This window comes from Centruroides vittatus, unplaced genomic scaffold, assembly GCF_030686945.1.
Source record: "Centruroides vittatus isolate TY-2023 unplaced genomic scaffold, ASM3068694v2 contig_3176, whole genome shotgun sequence".
NCBI lineage: Eukaryota > Metazoa > Arthropoda > Arachnida > Scorpiones > Buthidae > Centruroides > Centruroides vittatus.
Genome location: NW_027122042.1, coordinates 65,397 through 83,134, shown reverse-complemented (window position 1 = coordinate 83,134; position 17,738 = coordinate 65,397). Strand labels below are relative to the sequence as shown.

The 17,738-nt window shown below is 33.0% G+C and overlaps 1 protein-coding gene across 2 annotated transcripts in view; it reads right to left on the bottom strand.

The window, feature by feature from the left end:
- Positions 1 to 17,738, bottom strand: part of LOC136973468 (serine/threonine-protein phosphatase 6 regulatory ankyrin repeat subunit B-like) — a 57,918-nt gene that overhangs the window by 16,814 nt on the left and 23,366 nt on the right. The gene's annotated exons all lie outside the window — the stretch shown is intronic.

Sequence of the window (17,738 nt, the reverse complement as noted above, 5' to 3'; positions counted from 1 at the left end):
GTAAAAATGACTAGGACTATTAATATAAAACAGAATAGAAATAAAAATGACACCAGAAATAAACATATATATAAGTGTTTAATTTTTATTGAACCATATATATATGCTTCAATTGGAGTACTTTAAGAAATTAATTGGAGTACCTTTGAAAAGTGTTCAATAGTATCCCAGTTGATACATTTATAATTATAAATGTATATTTTATGATGTGCTGAATAATAAAGTTAATTATAGTGTCCCAATATAAATTATAATAGTAAGAAATTGCATAAAAAGTGAGATTTAACAGAGATTCAAGTGATTTTTCATGATAAAAAAGTAGGAAAGATATGATTTTTTAACACTCTCTCAAAAACTTTACAGATTATATTAATTTATTATGTCAGTTTGATAAATAGAGTAATAAAAACAGTATGCACAATAAGAATGAGGGATTAATAAAGATGTAAATTATACAAAATATTCATTTCAATTTTCATTTTATTATAGACTTCTCATCAAAATTTATAAATAACTTTTTCTTTGAGTAATCATTGATAATATAATTTACAGTACTGAGTCCAGTTTGGGTATAGCCATTTAACTTAACTGAAATTATGTGTATCTGTTGTGTTACAATTAACACACAGATACACATAATTGCCTTGTGAAGACAATAGCAAAATTAGAGGAAATGTACTTGTAAATATGAAACCCTGCACTGTCACTGTTTTTTATACTTCTTGTTCTTTTCTGATGACTTGGAGAAGTAATGAGAAGCATTCTCTTCTTGTTTTCAAAGTCTATTTGCTCATTTCTGATCCATGCTCAACATCATCTTCACAACTATGTCATAGCTTGTCCAATTTTAGCCTTTTTAAACTCATTGTTCTTCAATGCTTTTCTTATTTTATCACTGTGTTATAATTCTGGAGATCTTCATTAGTTTATTCCTTTTTCTCCTAAAGTTTTTCAGCAGTATATTTCCTTAGTTTAAACTGATTTTACCTTAAGTCTCTTTTTTATTTATTTATTTTTCCTCTATCTCTTCCTGTTCAAGTTTTCTTCTTGTTTCTCTTTCCTTCTTTCAGTCATCTTTCTTTTTTATTCTACTTATATGCATTGCAGCCTCTTTATAAAAAATGATTTTGCTCAAGTTCCAATTTTAAGATTTTATTCATTTTCTCAGTCCATCTTTGGTGGTCTAAAGACTATTCACTGATGCTACTGAAAGATGTGATCTTTCAGAGACTAAGTGGTAGCTTGTCGGGGAAATACCATCTTCTAAGTCTACATTACTAAAGTAAGGGCTGTTCTGTCCTTCCTCAATCTTTTCAATCCAGGAAATTTTTATTTTCCCAAAAACAATTTCAGAGAAAAAATGTTTATCTAGTAGTAATCAATTCTTGTGACTATTCTTTTTGATGGGTCATATGCAGGAACATCTTTGGTCACTTTCAATGATGAATAGTCAGGTGAAAAGGCAAGACAATCTTCCAGGATAGTCTCACACTGAAGTATCTTCCATTCATCAGAAATTAAATTTTTATTCAAACATGGTACTGAGGAAATGTATTATACAAATAAGTAATGGCTGTAATAAACTCTGGTTTAAATATATTGTGATAGCTCAAAACAGGAACAATTTTTTTAGAACAGTTAGTCAATTGTAGTTTTGAAAGCACATGTTCTGTGGCCTTGTAATAAAATCTTTCTCTTTTCCTTGTTTTTTACACTAATTCTAGTTAGATTTTATCTAATTCTAGACACAAACTTGGGATGTCATCTGGATAAGTTCCACCACAAATTTTGAACTAATATTACTTATTTTTAAAAAGCACCCTAACAAACTTCTGATAAGAGCACAGTTTTTCTCATGAAGTACATGAATTAGTGGCTTTTCTTTCTGAAACTTCTTTAGAAACATTTCAAATAGTATTGATGTACGTACTAGAAAATTAAACTGACCGAGAGTCCTCAATAGAGAATCTTTTACACACTACAGTATCCTTTTATACTATTTGTTTTCTGCTATCTTTTAGTCTCAGTTTTGGAAGCATGTTTCAATAACATTCTTTTATCAAGCTTAAGATCAATTTGATTGTCATTGAATTCTTTCCTACTTAGAGGAAATAAATGAAAAAAGTTAATAATCAAATCATCAACTTCCTGTCTGTATTCTTTTATCCTTTTCACAAGTATATTGTGAGCAATATGCAAAATATAGGTTCCAATTTGTACAAGAGGCAGCAAATCAATAACCTTCATCTCTTTGCAAATCAAATAAAAAATTGGCTTTGGCCCATTAGGCCCATTTCTGCTAGCAGTTATTAGGTCTTTTATATTCAAGTTTGTTTATCATAATCATTTATGACATTTTAGTACAGTTTACATGAAACTTGGTAGCTATTTCATCATCTGGAAACATTGAATGAAGTCTGACAAGTAGATAAGTTTAGTCTGAACTTACTGTTTTTGTAACAAAAGCAGAATTTATATGGTGTTTATTGTCTTTTAGGGAACACACACTCAATGACAAATTTGTGACACAGAAACTGAACAGTTCAGACCAGTGATCTGAACTCTTTGACATCGACCAAGATGTCAAGCTGAATCCTTTTCAGCTTGTGGCATCACAGTATTTTGAATCTATGTTTGAAGTCCACTGAATAAGTCTTTAGTTAAAGAAATATGAAATCTTGATTCTGAATGATGGAAACATATATTGTATGACAACTGAAGATTTAATCATTTTTACATTGTCTTTTCATATCACAACTCTAAAGTGACACCATTGAAGTTTTTCAGAGGTCTGGCTTTAGAAAATCAGATTTTGTTTCGCATTGTGCTCAAACTTCACTCTTATTAAGATCTGATACTGTACATGAAAATGATATTACACTTCCTGAAACAAAAATAAAACAAATTAATTGAAACTGCAACTCATTGAAAGTGTTAAAAATCATTATTGTCAAGCACAAAAAAATGCCCCTTGGTTGTGTTTCACTGAGACAGAGAAAGATAAGTTCAGCGTACCTAGAAACTTCTGGATAACTATTACTATAAAAAGTGGTGCATACATGGACCCATGGAGTGAATGTCCAAATTTGTATTCTTGTAAATCTGCAGAAATCTTTTAAAATGTTAAATATTTCTTCCTTCCTTATTACAAATAAAATTTATGTAAAATTACTCAAATTAATTGCATAACTTCCATTAGCTTATCATGTTGAAAGTTTATGTTTAAGACAAGGGAGAATAAGACTCCAAATATAATTAAAAAAGGAAAAGTAGAATAAACTGAATGTCTGGAAACAGAACTTGTTGAAGAAAACATAGAAATATAATTAAGAATATAATTAACTTGTTACTTTAACGCTGTTATTAAGCGTAACTTTGTAAAACCAATCCTTGTTTCATCCACCCTGCAAAAGATATTTTACCTATATGCTAGTGCTTGGGATTTTGAGGTATGTTCCTTTAGTTTGTGATGTGTTAATTCTAGTATTAAGAGCATACATTGATGTATCTTAAATGATGTTTTAATGTATATATAAAGTCGTTCAATAATTTTAAAATTAAAGGAAAACAACCATTCTGCTATGAGTGTCGTACGAGGACTGTATTTATAGATACCGTAATAATTGTCATGCACTTTGTCTCATGCCAATCCGTTAAATGTTGTTCGCAGGTGTGTGTTTTAAACCAAGGTATGTTTTACCAGTAGCAAAATAATTTTATGTTCGGTTTATAGTTAAAATTGTAATTTCTTATGTTGCTTTATGCCTTCCTTTTTTATGTTTAGTTAGCTGAAGAGGGGCAAAGGCCTTAAATGCACATGTAAAATAGCGTGCTATCTAAATAAAGATGAAAAACTCGCCCAGTGTTGATTAAGAAAATGCAACTTCATTGTGCCAGTATACCAAATATAAATAACAACACGGTTTCGATTGTACCAAAAAATAATTAAGAATATTGTTTCTGATTTTAACAAATATGACCCTTTGACAAGAATGCATTCTTGTCAAAGGTTCTCCATAGATTTTAACGTAGTGAGCATCACTAATAGAACAATCTGAGGAACCATCACATAGCCTTACATTATCTCAAGTCACTGTTACTCTCTTTGTCAATTGTTTCACCAGATCTGAAAGTAGCCCCTAAAAGTGAGAAATACGATGAATGAAAGAAGAGTCAAAAATTCTCATCAATACTCTTAAAAAAAGATGACAGTGGACAGCATATGATTACTAAAATAGTAAAATATGACGCACAAAAAACGTTTGCAATGTAATTGAATCACAAATGGAAAGTGAGTCACTTTTCCTTGATAACGACTAAAGAGAAGTTGTCACCAGTTGCTATCGTAGAAGACTCGGGTGTTGGAATTGACAACTAAAATTTATCACCAAATAACTAATTAGATAAATGTAAAAGTTTACACAAAACAACTGTGTATTTACATGGGTTAGTAAAAAGAAACAGATTAAAAACAGCACTTGCAGGTCATTATTAAGAAAAAGGACTGAAATCACTTAAAAAGAGAATGTAATTTTCAATTTATTTATTTAGTGTATGGCTACACATCTAATTCAAAAAAGAACAAATCATAAATGAAAGAACACAAATCATAAATGTAAATCTAAGTTAGAGATATAGTTTAAAGCACTTTCAGTCACAATCAGGAAGTCACTCAGTTGTCCCGGAAAAGATCTTACTGGACAATCTTCCAAGATATGGTGTATAGTCTGTCTTTCAGCACCACAGTCACACTGCGGGGATGCAACTTTTCCCCACCTAAAAAGACTGTCCCTGCACAACCCATGTTTGGTCCGAATCCGATTTAACACACTCCAAAGATTTCTGGATAACTCAAATCCAGGTGGTCGCTTTGTGATACAAGGAAGTTGTCGGCCGTCCACCGGAGAGACATCAGCCCAGAGCCTTTTCCAAGATTCAGTGAGGTTGAAATTATTGGAATGCAGGGATTTAGCTCTTAATAGGGGGGGGTGTCTTGATTTAAGCCGGTTTATGCTGAGGTCATCAATATCCTGATGAATCGGGAGTTGTGGATTAGATAATATTTTCCTATATTCCCTGAGCAGAGTGCTATCCCTTCGGAGTGTAGATGGAGGGATATGGCTCAGAATAGGTAACCAATGGACAGGAGTTGATTTGAGAGTACCTGTTATGATACGTAGGGTAGTATTTAGTTGGGCATCCAGTTTATTAATGTGAGTACTGTTTATCCATACCAGTACACAGTATTCTGCTGCAGAGAAAACCAAGCTAAGAGCAGTAATCCGTAAGGTGGACGGCGAAGAACCCCATGTGGTTCCACATAACCTTTGGAGGATGTTGTTTCTGGTATTAACCTTTGCAGCCAAATTCATCAGATGTGTTTTAAAGGATAAAGTTCTATCCAGAGTGACACCAAGATATTTCGGGTTCTTATTATATTTCAGTAAATTATTGTCAAAATAAATCTTTAATTCTTCATTTGCCAGCTTGTTATTAAGGTGAAAGCATGTAGCTTCAGTTTTTGTCTTACTCAGTTGAAGTCTCCACTGGTGAAAATATTGTCCTGAGATTGATAAGTCCTCTGTCAGGATCTTTTCAGTAATTGCAAGGTCTTTATGTCTCGTGGCAATCACCCAATTTCCTTGCCTTCGTTTGAGGCAAATCAGCTATGTAAAGACTAAAGAGCAGTGGTGCCAGGACAGAACCCTGAGGTAGGCCATTATTTAGTTTCTTATCCTACTTCTCGAATTTCCCATGACAACTTGAAAGGGTCGGTTACTTAACATCTCATCAATTATTTTAACCATTTTTAAACAGGGTATCACTCGGAGCAGCTTATAGATTAAGCCATGCTGCCAGACAGTATCATATGCTGCAGTAAGATCGATGTATACCGCAGATGTTTTTAATTGCCTTTGATATCCAGCCTCTACAAAAGTAGTAAAAGCTAGTACCTGGTCCGTACAGCTCCTATTCGGTCGAAAGCCAGCCTGTTCAACCGGAATATTCTCAAAAATTGTCTTGCTCAGTCTGTTGTAAAGAAGTCTCTCTAAAAGCTTATACATCACACTCAAGAGTGAGATAGGTCGATAGCTCTCTGGTCTATCATTAGGTTTTCCAGGTTTCAGGATAGCTATGATTTTAGCTTGTTTCATAGCGAAAGGAATATTACCTTTCTGTAGGATGTTAGTAAAGAAACGAGCAACAAGAGAAATAAGAGACAATCATACAAAATATAATTTTTGATAGTTATTCTTGTACCACTTATATTTTGCTTTTGTTTGGGAAAAATAAATTTATAATTTCTCAAGAAGTCTAAAAAATAATCAGCTTCTATAAATAAAATATTTTTGCAGGAATCTGTCCTTTTATATTTCTTTATGAAACCACAATATAATAAGCTGCACGTAAAATATTTGATCCTAGTACGAAAAATACCAATCATACTAGTCATTTAAAAGTACTTCATGATGATGATATACCAACTGAACACATAATTGAATTTATAAAATATCTTTTTACATTTCATAAAAATTAATTAAAAGTTACTGTTTTTATTTATATGTAGGACACGAATGTTTTTGCCCTTTGTATTACTTCACAAGGGTCATGAGTTCATCAATTCACTATTTAATTAATAAAGGCTAAAATTCAATTTGGTTTCAATCTGCACAAAACAGAATCAAATTAAATATTTTTTAACAGTTAATTCATTCATAAAACTGACCCCTTGTAGCCAGAGAAGGAACAATCTGTAAATGAAATCAAAAGCTTTGCTTCTGGTACAATAAGGAAATTATAGATTGTCATATTTTTACTTAATTTTTGTGATTATAAAATGACCATTAAGTCTCTTCATTAGGGCTGTGTATATATGTTGTATGTATGTATATACTTTATATTTGAAGGGCAGAGTGTAAAATGAATTCTTTTTTAACAGTTTAATTAGTAGTAACAAAATAAATTAAAACAGTTTAGAAGAATTTTTTCTGAACTGCAATAAAGGAAATTTGGACTACTATAGGAAAACAAAAACAATGCATTTAAATTTAATAAAAAAAGGAAAGCATGATACTTTGAATTAATTAGAATTAATATCTTAATCGAATAACAGAAAAAATACTGAACACTTTTGGATTGCAATTAATAGATTGTGTTCTCATACAAATGTTTAATAGTTAGCACAGATTTCAAAATTTAACATCTGAACGAGATATTTCCAATATTGTTATGATTCAATTTCAGGAGCTAAAATTTAATCCAACCAATTTTCTTCTTATTTGTCTTTTAAAAATTTGTTAGTGACAAAATATGATTAAATAATATAATTGAATTCCAAATTTTCTGGAAAATATAAGCAAGGCTAATGTATTTTTTTTATACACCTTAGTGTCAATTATGAAAAAAAATTTTTTTTGCAATTTTAGCTAATAGATTAGACTATTCCTAGAAGTTCATTGTTGTAAACTCTAAATTTAAATATGTATTTACTAATAACAAAGCTATTGAATAAGCAGTTTAGTTTTATTATATTGTTTCTTAGATAAGTGTAGTTGAAATATTACATGCTTCTTATAATTATGTTAAACTAGGGGGTGGGCCTGGTGTTGCTTGGGGAAAAGTAATAATACCGAAGATTAAGATTATTACCTTACTCGTTTTCACAGAATGCAAGAATTGGGTCCCCTGTTTCCAGATTAATTAGAGAATTTTTAGATGAATCTAAACATATGTTTGATTTCCCGCAAAAACGAAAAAAACTGCATCTGCGTCTTGCACGTCGCTTTCTCTTAACAATTCCATTGTTACATAACACTTCCATTGTCACTTAACACTTCCATTGTTGATGGAAGTGTTAAGACTTAATCCTGTCCCTCTCCCCCGTAGGGAGGAATTTCGAAAAATCCCTTCTTAGTGTGCATCCTTGTGATGTACCCTAACTGTGTACCAAATTTCAACTTTCAACTCCTTACCGTTTGGGCTCTGCACTGATGATTATTATTATTATTATTATCATCATCATCATCAACTCATCTCGATTATATATATAGATTTATATATAATTAGAATCAAATTTAGCATATAATTTAGTGTCAGCGTCAAAATTGGTAGGAAAAAAGCTGAAGTCTACTTATAAGACCATTCTTTCTGTATTTACAAATTACAAAATAAACACTGTAATGGATGATGATATGTATATACAGGGTGAACCAAAAGTAGATGGACAGTAGGTGTAATAGGGTTTGTGTTAGGGTTATACTATAACAATGGTGTATATTTAACTTGGTTATGATTAAAAAATTTTTCAACCATAACCATAAATTACATCAGAGATGCATTTCAAGAAATTAATACCACATACACAATGATACTTGTTCAAAAATGTTTGTCATAACATGAAATGGTGAAATGTAGACTTCAAAGCTGTGTAAATTGTGATGGACAGCAGTTTGAGCATCTTCATTGTTAAAAGTGTATTGTATTGTATTAGTAAACATAATTGTATATAATCTCAAAATTTGTATGTATATGTAATCTCAATAAGTGTTATCATTTACTGTCCATCAACTTTTGGTTCCCCCTGTATATACCAAATTTAATCTTGCTAGAAGTATTTTCCAAGGTAACCCCTTTTTCTTTTTTAAATTTTACTTAGTTAATTGTTGATAGATTATCAACAATTTCTTTTATCTCCAGGATGATAAACATATAATTAAAATTTACAGGAATAAAAGAAACTTTTCACAAAACAGAGTCAAACACTCTAATTTCAGTGTACAGAGAAGTAAGTTTTGCATGTAACACAAAAGTCATTCGACCATTTGCTTGAAAATTAACAATTACTGTATTAAGAGATCTTTTTCTGTCTCAATATGTAAAACTTGTTAAAAAATAAAAATTCTCTCTGACATTGACAAAATTTAAAAGTGTATCATTGATATTCTATTAAACACTGCACATATAACCTATATCCAGCCAGAATACATTTGCTTTCTTCTAATTTCTTCTTGCTGGATATTACTTATATGTGCAGTGTTTATTAAGAAATTCCCCATTTTGAGTAGTTGAATTCATATTCTATTCCTGTGAATTTTAATTATGCAAGGAATTCAACAAATTTTTTTATTAATCCTTCAAATAGTAAGCAGATGGTTAATATAACTTTTTGTGTAATTTTATATGCAAAGTAGCAGATAAGCCTGGCATTGCTCGGGCAAAAAACATCATATTAGTTTTCAAATGAAGTATTTTAATTTTAATTCCACAGCACTTCTTTATATACGATGTTAGTTGTTTTGCCTTCTTTGCTAAGAATGGCCAAATCTTTAGCAGAACTAACTCTGGAGTATGTAACATAAAACTGACCATGCGAGAAACAATTCTCTCTCAGATCTATTCCAGCTTTTTTCAAAGTTTGCCCTTGTGCTTTATTAATCGTCATAGCAAAACATAATTTTACGGGAAATTGAAGCCTCTTGAATTGAAATGGATAATCAGTTGAAATTAAAGGAATGTGCAGAATAAATACTGATTCACCAACACTACAACCAGTAATAATAGTTGCTTCAACCACATTCTTATGTTTTAACTTGTAGCCTTGTACCATTACATAGTTTTGGAGGATACAAATTTCTTAGCAACATGATAGGAGCTCCAATTTTCAAAGTTAATTTATGGAACTGAATACCAGAAGGCTTCAGAGTATTTAGAAATTCAACAGGATAATTTACACTCTCTTCTTTTTCTACAACTGAACTTTATAGAACTATACATCATTTCATCTGCGTCAAATTTTTGTAATAAAAATTGATTGATTTCTTGAGCTCTATCGTTCTTTGGTGATAAAATTCCTCGCTCCTTCAGCCATGAAATCAGTTTCTTTTGCAGATTTACTAAGTTTGGATAGATGTGTTCAGTTAACGCTTCCAAATCGCCAGCTAACTTGCACAACTCCTTAGGAATGGTAATATAACCTTCTTTTTCTTTTAATTTTCCATCTCCAATTTGGATTAGTAAATCTGCAAACTCTTTCGCCTTAGCATCTCCATTTAAATGAACTCTCATATTAGTTTTCAAATGAAGTATTTTAATTTTCAGCCATAAAGAGGACGACTTTAAACAGGCATTCACCTCATCAGCCCGTGTACCCCTTGGTGCAACAGGTAGTGTTTGCCTAAAATCTCCACATAACCCAAAACCGTTGCACCGCCCATCACATCATTATTATGTCGTAAATCCTGGAGCGTTCTATTTAAAGCTTCAGCTGCTCCTTTATGAACCATGGTGACTTCATCCCAGACAACAATCTTACATTCCCGCAATATTTGAGCTATGGCACTTTGTGTTGATATGTTGCATACTGGGGTCTCCGAAAAATTTAAATTAAATGGTAATTTAAAAGCGGAATGGGCTGTTTTTCCACCTTCAATTAAAGTAGCCGCAATTCCAGAGGACGCAATGCCAATGGCAATTTGTTTATTTGCTCTTATTTTGGCAAGTATCAGATTTATTAAGAAAGTTTATCCAGTTCTGCCTGGAGCATCTAAAAATATTATATTTCCTTTTCTGGAATTAATGCTATCCATGACTTAGTCAAATATCTTTCTTTGATCATCATTGAGCAGTGGTTCATTTTTGGACACCTTTTCTGATTGCTCAATTACATCAAATGCCAATTCCTTTAAATAGTCGTGATTTTGAATTTTATTGTTTGATTGCTGAGGCTCTGGTAGTCCATATTCATTTATTTGCAATCCTCCCATTTCAAACAAAGTTTCTTGTAGCAGCAAAAGACACTTGTTGTAAACCTCATTCATATCAATTTGAATGTTCAACTCCTGAAACTCGCGATTCAATTGATGCTTAACATCTTCACCTAAATAATCCTTATATTTATCCCATAATTTTAGGGGATCAGACAATTGGCAAAACATTAGCATTGTAGCAAATAGCTCTCGAATTTTCTTTGGAGAATCGCAAAGACTTGCCTCTTCCAGTGTGTGTTCCCAGTGCTTGTCATCTTCTAGTAATCCTAATGTTCTACATGTGTTTTGAAATGTAGGATGAACTGTGCTGTTAACAGTTTTTAGATCTAAAAATGATGTAGGTCCTCTTACTTCATGCAGCAACATGTGAAGATAATAGCATTCTGCATTGTTCGGGTGTACTGTATAAACTCTACCTATGACATGATCTTTCTTAATGTCAGTGTAATTAGATACATTCATTCCCTTTTTTCTTCTTACAAATTTACCATTTTTCAATATGTAGTATGCTGGAATTTCGTTATTTAAAAGTGTTTTGGCAAAATCATCAACCTTACACAACTCAAAAAATGCTAAAAGCGTTGTTTTTGGAGGGTTACTAATTTTGTTTTGAAGAGTATTTTCAGTAAAATAGACCCTTTGACCATTTTCTAGATGTACAGCAAGGTGCATGACAGGGGAAAAATGTTCATGAATAGGAAATCCTAAGATTCTCCAAGCAGCATGAGAGCTACTGATATAGCGCCCAACTTCATATTTAGTAATCTCGTCATACTTATTTTCAACTGCAAACACAGCCTGGTCTGAACCCTTGTTAATGTACTTAGTAATGTACTTGATCGATTTCACTGAATTACATATTTCCATATTAATATGTGTGTTAAAAGTGCGACTTAACACTGGACTGTATGGAACTACCCATCTGTTATCAAGTACATTATTTTTTAAAGTTACTGTAAATCCACCATCTTCTGCTGATCATCTTCTATATTTCGGGAAACCATCAAAACCATATTGTGTTTCTTTGGAAAATGGTTTGGGAAAGCCTTTACTGCAAAATCCATCCTTCATACATGGAAAATTTCTGTTGAATGAGCCATATGGGCCATGAATCATATGTGCTTTCACAATTTCGTATAACTCAGGGTCTTTCTCAGGATCTGGAATTTCGGGACTCACAATCATGTCAATATCATTAGGATTAACAGATTCCTCTAAGAAAAATAAATTATGACTATGAGGCAAACCTCTTTTTTTGCTGTTCAATAGTTGACATATAGCTTTTACATTTTCCAAAAATAGCACATTTAGTCATTAGTTGCATAAATTTCTTTTGCTTCAAATGGAAGACTCTCACAATTAACTCGTTACGATCTTGAGCTTCTTGGCCAAAGAGCAAATTACCTTTAATTTCGCTCCACTTTGGATTACATGTAAATGTAATAAAAAGATCTGGTTTTCCATAATGGCGTACATATGCTAAACCATCCTGAGTTCGCTCATGCATATACCTATCACCTGCATGAAATGTTGCTGGTAAAATAGTCATTTTACCCAATTCAGAAACCTCAGCATCAGCTTTACTAATAGCATCTTTGAGATGCGTGTAAGTTTCTACTTGCAACCTGGTTTGGTTTCTTCTTATATAGCCAAGATGTTCCATTTCAATTTTTGCATACATGTCAACCAAAAACTGATTGAACAATTTTTTATAATATAGTATGCGATTCTGTGAATTTTCTCTAATCATAATTTGGTACGCATAAAAATCGAAAGCTGATACTGTCTTTGTAACAGGAAGTTTACTAACCGGATCAACTTGAGGAATATTAACACAATACCCATCTTCTCCATAGCAAAAAAGCAATGGGTACTGTAATGCATCATAAGAGCGTTTCAGGAATGTGCATCAACTTATTATCCCTGCTTTGAATGATAATGTCGCGCTTTTCAAAAGATTGTCCAACAATCACCAAGGCAACTTCATCTCCAGTTGGTGCATTGAATCGTCCTTTATGTTCACCAGCAGGTCGTTTATCAGGGTTAATTACAATTTGAAAATTTTCTCTGGTTGAATATCGTTCAATAGCTGCTTTAAACTCTTTGACATATGAATTATGCTCATGAAGAGCCTTTTGTATTTGAGAAACTAATCATTTATCCACTCCTGTGGAATTATTGCACCTAATATTCACCTCTTCTTCATCGTTGCCTACAAAATATATTTGAAGAAATACAGGTTGTTGTTCTTCTGATGGCAAAAGACTGCCAATCCTATGATATATTTGTCCTTGGATCTTAAAAGTTGGCATATAATTCCCTTCTCTCACTTCCTTACTGCCGAATGAAGTCATTTGGAAACATCCATTATACTTTCTTGCATTTTTTAGAAAATTTTTCAATTCCTTTTGCAGTTCTTTGCCACTTCATTCATTTATTTTGTAAGAAAGATTACTTAAAGGCTCAGGTGCTTCTTTGAATCTGGGCAACATAACCTTTCCATTAGTGCAACACATACGAGGTGTCTTATAGTTAAACTTTTTGGCACTGCAAAATTTGCATATTTTATTCATCTCTCCTATAAACACATTCTCATCATCAGCATAATCAATTTCAGCTCAGTATTGAAAAGCAGAACATTTCTTGTTTTCCCACTGTAAGGTCTTTACTGTACATTTATTGCTTGCATGTTTTTTTGCAGCTTCTTTACAGCTTCTTTATTAGCATTGGGATTCCTATCAAAATGCCTCTTTACAGCTTCTTTATTAGCATCGGGATTCCTATCAAAATGCTTCTTTACAGTTCTTTTGTTTGCTTCAGGATTCTTTTCTTTAAATTTTTGTGATGCTTCTCTTATTTTCTTTTTTTTTCCAGCACCCGTGAATCTTGCACGTAGCTTTCTCTTGTTGCTACATTCCATTCGTAATTTTCTAGTAAACGAACTAAGTATTTCTAAAGAAAGGTCGAGAAAAACCGAACTAATGTTTAAATTTGAAAATCGAATGTTCTAATATTGTTCGATTTTCACGACATGTTCTAATTATATCGTTTGGTTTTCATCAAATGTTCTAAAAAAGAAAGGTTGAGAAAAACGTTATAGTCAACCTTACCCTTACCTTACTTTACATTATAGTCAACTTTATTGTTAATGGAAGTGTTAAGCCTTAATACTGTATCTCTCCCTGGTGGGGAGGAATTTCGAAAAATCCCTTCTTAGTGTGCGTCCTCGTGACATACCCTAACTGTGTACCAAATTTCAACTTTCAACTCCTTACTGTTTGGGCTCTGCACTGATTATTATTATTTTTATTATTATTATTATTATTATCAACTTGTCTCAATCATATATATAGATTTATATATAATTAGAATCAAATTTAGCATATAATTTAGTGTCAGCATCAAAATTGGTAGGAAAAAAGCTGAAGTCTACTTATAAGACCATTCTTTCTGTATTTACAAATTAAAAAATAAACACTGTAATGGATGATGATATGTATATACAGGGTGACTGTTTGGGCTCTGCACTGATTATTATTATTATTATCAACTTGTCTCGATTATATATATAGATAAAATTTTTTCTTATTGGTTCCATGCTACAACGGCTTTGCACTGCAAAAATTTTTTTCTTTTTCTTCTTCCCTACTGAGTTTATATGGAGATTATAGCCTTAGTTCGCTTTTTCTCTGACTGGCATTGCTGTCTACCTAGGTAAAGCAGCCTGTTTGTGAAATGTATCTCTCGATAATTTGTAGGATAAATGTCCGCATTTGGCCAATATATTGGAGACAAAGATCATATTATTGTGATATCCACAGAGTGACTGTGACCCAGCCCCTGACGGGCTGCTCAACTCATGCTGGCGGGGGGGTGATTGTAAATCAGAAACGGCTTGCTGGCGTTTCCTATTACCACTAATACTAAAACTCAAAGTAAACGCCAGCACATGCACTACAGTACTGCTCATACTGAAACAGTTTATGACCTCGAACGCTTCCAACAACTTCTTACAATCTTCATTACATCAGTTTGTGGGCTTTAGTCCAACTCGGAACTAGTCTCAATTGTCCACAATCATGCCTTTTGTAACCTTTCACGCAAATGTCTTTTTCTCTAAATTCCGCAAGTTTCCTATCAATTCTCTTTTTAACTCTTTCTTTGCACTCTCGCTTGTTTTGCGTAAGATGTCACTCTAAATCACAAAGTCCATGGCTGTCCATCCCTCTTCCTGCAACTCAGATAAAGATTTCCTGTAAGCTTGATCCCCAAACTTCAGGTCAAATACTTTCGGCCACGACTCCTGTCCCGATTCCCCCACTTCCTCCTCAACTCAGCAGACGCTTTGAACTGTCCTCTGTTTTTGCCTACTCTTTTTCTTTCATTGTCACTGCTCTCGTTTCCTTTTGTTGCTTCTCTCAATTCCTGAACTTTCCCTAGCTCTCTTTTTCTTACTTTCCTTCTCTAGTTCTTTCCCGTCTCCAATACTTCTTTCACCGATATCAGAAACACCTGTGTGTTCTTTCCTTTTTATCTGTAACCTCTCTCCACTCTCTGTTATAGAGTCAGTCCCTTTAATAGTACTTACGACTTCCATTTCATTCCGCCTGCTTTCCCCTTGTTCTTTTTCCTCATCTTTCTCTCTCAGTCTATTTCCTTTACACAATCTCTACGTCGATGTCTGACTTCTCCACATAAGAAACATTTTATATTTGGACACTCTTTTAGTTTGTGCCCTCTACCCAGGCAGTTGCCACATAACCATCGTATTCCTTTATAATCTACTCTGATTCTGCACCCCCTAATTTCAATGAAATTAGGAACTTCCTTTCGCATTACCATTGTCACGACTCTGGTTCCGTTCAATATTTTCAAATTTGGCATATAATACTCCGTTTCTACTTTTCTGACTTGTCCATACTCATTTAGTTTCTGCTCAATCTCTTGTGTCGTGATTTCATACGGTACTCTGTAAATATATACATTTCACATTCCCTTTTACATAACTAATATCCAATGATTCGTCACCAATCTGACACTCCATAGCAAAAATCTCCCACTGAACGTCTGCATTTGCAAACGACATTATGCATTCTCTTCCCGAGATCTCTTCCATTTGAGTAATTGCCTCATTGTTGGATAAGTGCCGCAACAGGGTCTCGATGATTGTTAGCCATGTCACCGCCGTCTTTGCTGTAAACCATAAAGATAGCTCCCCAATTTCACTGTCTCCCATCTTGTGATTAGCCTTTCAACTTCCACCAAAACAAATCGTTAAACACGATACAAAACTTTACACCGTCTCCTTGAACACTCACGTGTTAACAACAATCAATTGGTGGTATTCCTTAATGGACTTCATGTCCACTGCAAAATTAATAATATCAAATCATATATGTAATCAATTCATTTAAAAATTATAAAATATTGACTTTAACTCCAAAAGATCTGATGTGAAGAAAAAACAAGCTTCTTCAATTAATTAACAAAACTGTCTATTTCAATGTGAGCTCTAATAGAAATGGTAACTTTAAATCATGTTTAAAATACAGTCAAACCTTGATATAGTCCACTCCTAAAAAAAAAACCTTTCAGTGTTAGTGAATTACTAAATATACAATTTTTTATTACAAATGAGATTGAAACTCTCAAACTCAAACCAATTTGTAGATTTCATTATTATATATAAGTCTTATTGTTTGAACTCCTTCAGTTTAGCACCACAAAGGACTTAGTTATTTTTTCGTCTCTAAATCTGACACTGCGTTAAATTGAGGTTTGATTCTTTATGTATGACAAATGGAACAATTAGATTACAGTAGAAGTTACCAATACATTCCAAGACCCCTTACATAAGTGGAAATTTGTGTAAAATAGCAAACTCCATTAATTATTAAGTATCTCCTACACTAACATATATCTATCAGGCATTTGTAAATACAATAAATAAGCATTATATTAACAATAAATAGCATAGATAATGTAAATCATAAAGTTTGTTTCCAAGAATTTTTTAAGCTGCTTTTTTCTTTTTTCACTAATTCTAAAATGTTAATTTTTTCCTCTAAATTAGGTACTTTGTGGCTTTGCTTTGGTTTAACAGAGACACTTTGCTTTGGCTAACAGAATCACTGATATTACATTGACAACAGGTTATAAGAGAGAACTCTAAACACTGACTTGCATTGGTCTTTGTCCAGTGTGTAGTGCTTCGTGACTAATTTTTTGTTTCGGTTTTTCCCTCAACCCTTTCCGTTTCTGTTTGTGGCATCACCTTCTCCAATTTACCTTATGTTGGCCGCTGGATTGGCCAGTAGAGGTCACATGAGGAGGACATCCGACATCCGTTTGGCACAATATAAAAAGTCGTGACCCACGTGTAGTAGCACTTTTTGTTTTTTCTTGTTCCCGATTGCGGTGTTCTGGCCACATGTGGATATACAAGATTGAGGCACTAAGCATGAGAGGGCCAAGCATGGAAATAAAGCAGGAGAAATAGCAATCCATTTGCATCCAACTAAGGACAGTTTAACGTCAAGTTACGACGTATTCAAGAGAAAAATTGATGGAGGATTCATCTGAACAGATTAGTTTGTAATTTTTTCTTTGTTACGTGCCTTTTGTTGTCCCCTTTCATAATGTGTCATAAGCCCCCTTGAAGGAGAAGAGGAAAGAGAGAGAAGCATGTAAACATATGTAGCATTTTATTGTACTGCTTGGATATTGTAAAATTTGTCAATTTTGAGATAGATTGCACTCTATGTATCAGTATATATATGGTGATTGTGCCAAACGGGAATTAATTAATTAATTAAAAGCTAATATATCTGTCAAGCCAACTTGTCTATTGTTTTTTTTTTGTTTAGCCCTGCAGACCTCGTTCTACAAGGACTAACTACAAGTGCAAAGCAAGTGAGTCACAGCACCTCTTTCTCAGAACAAGAATGAGCATGATTGGGCAAGATGCTGCAA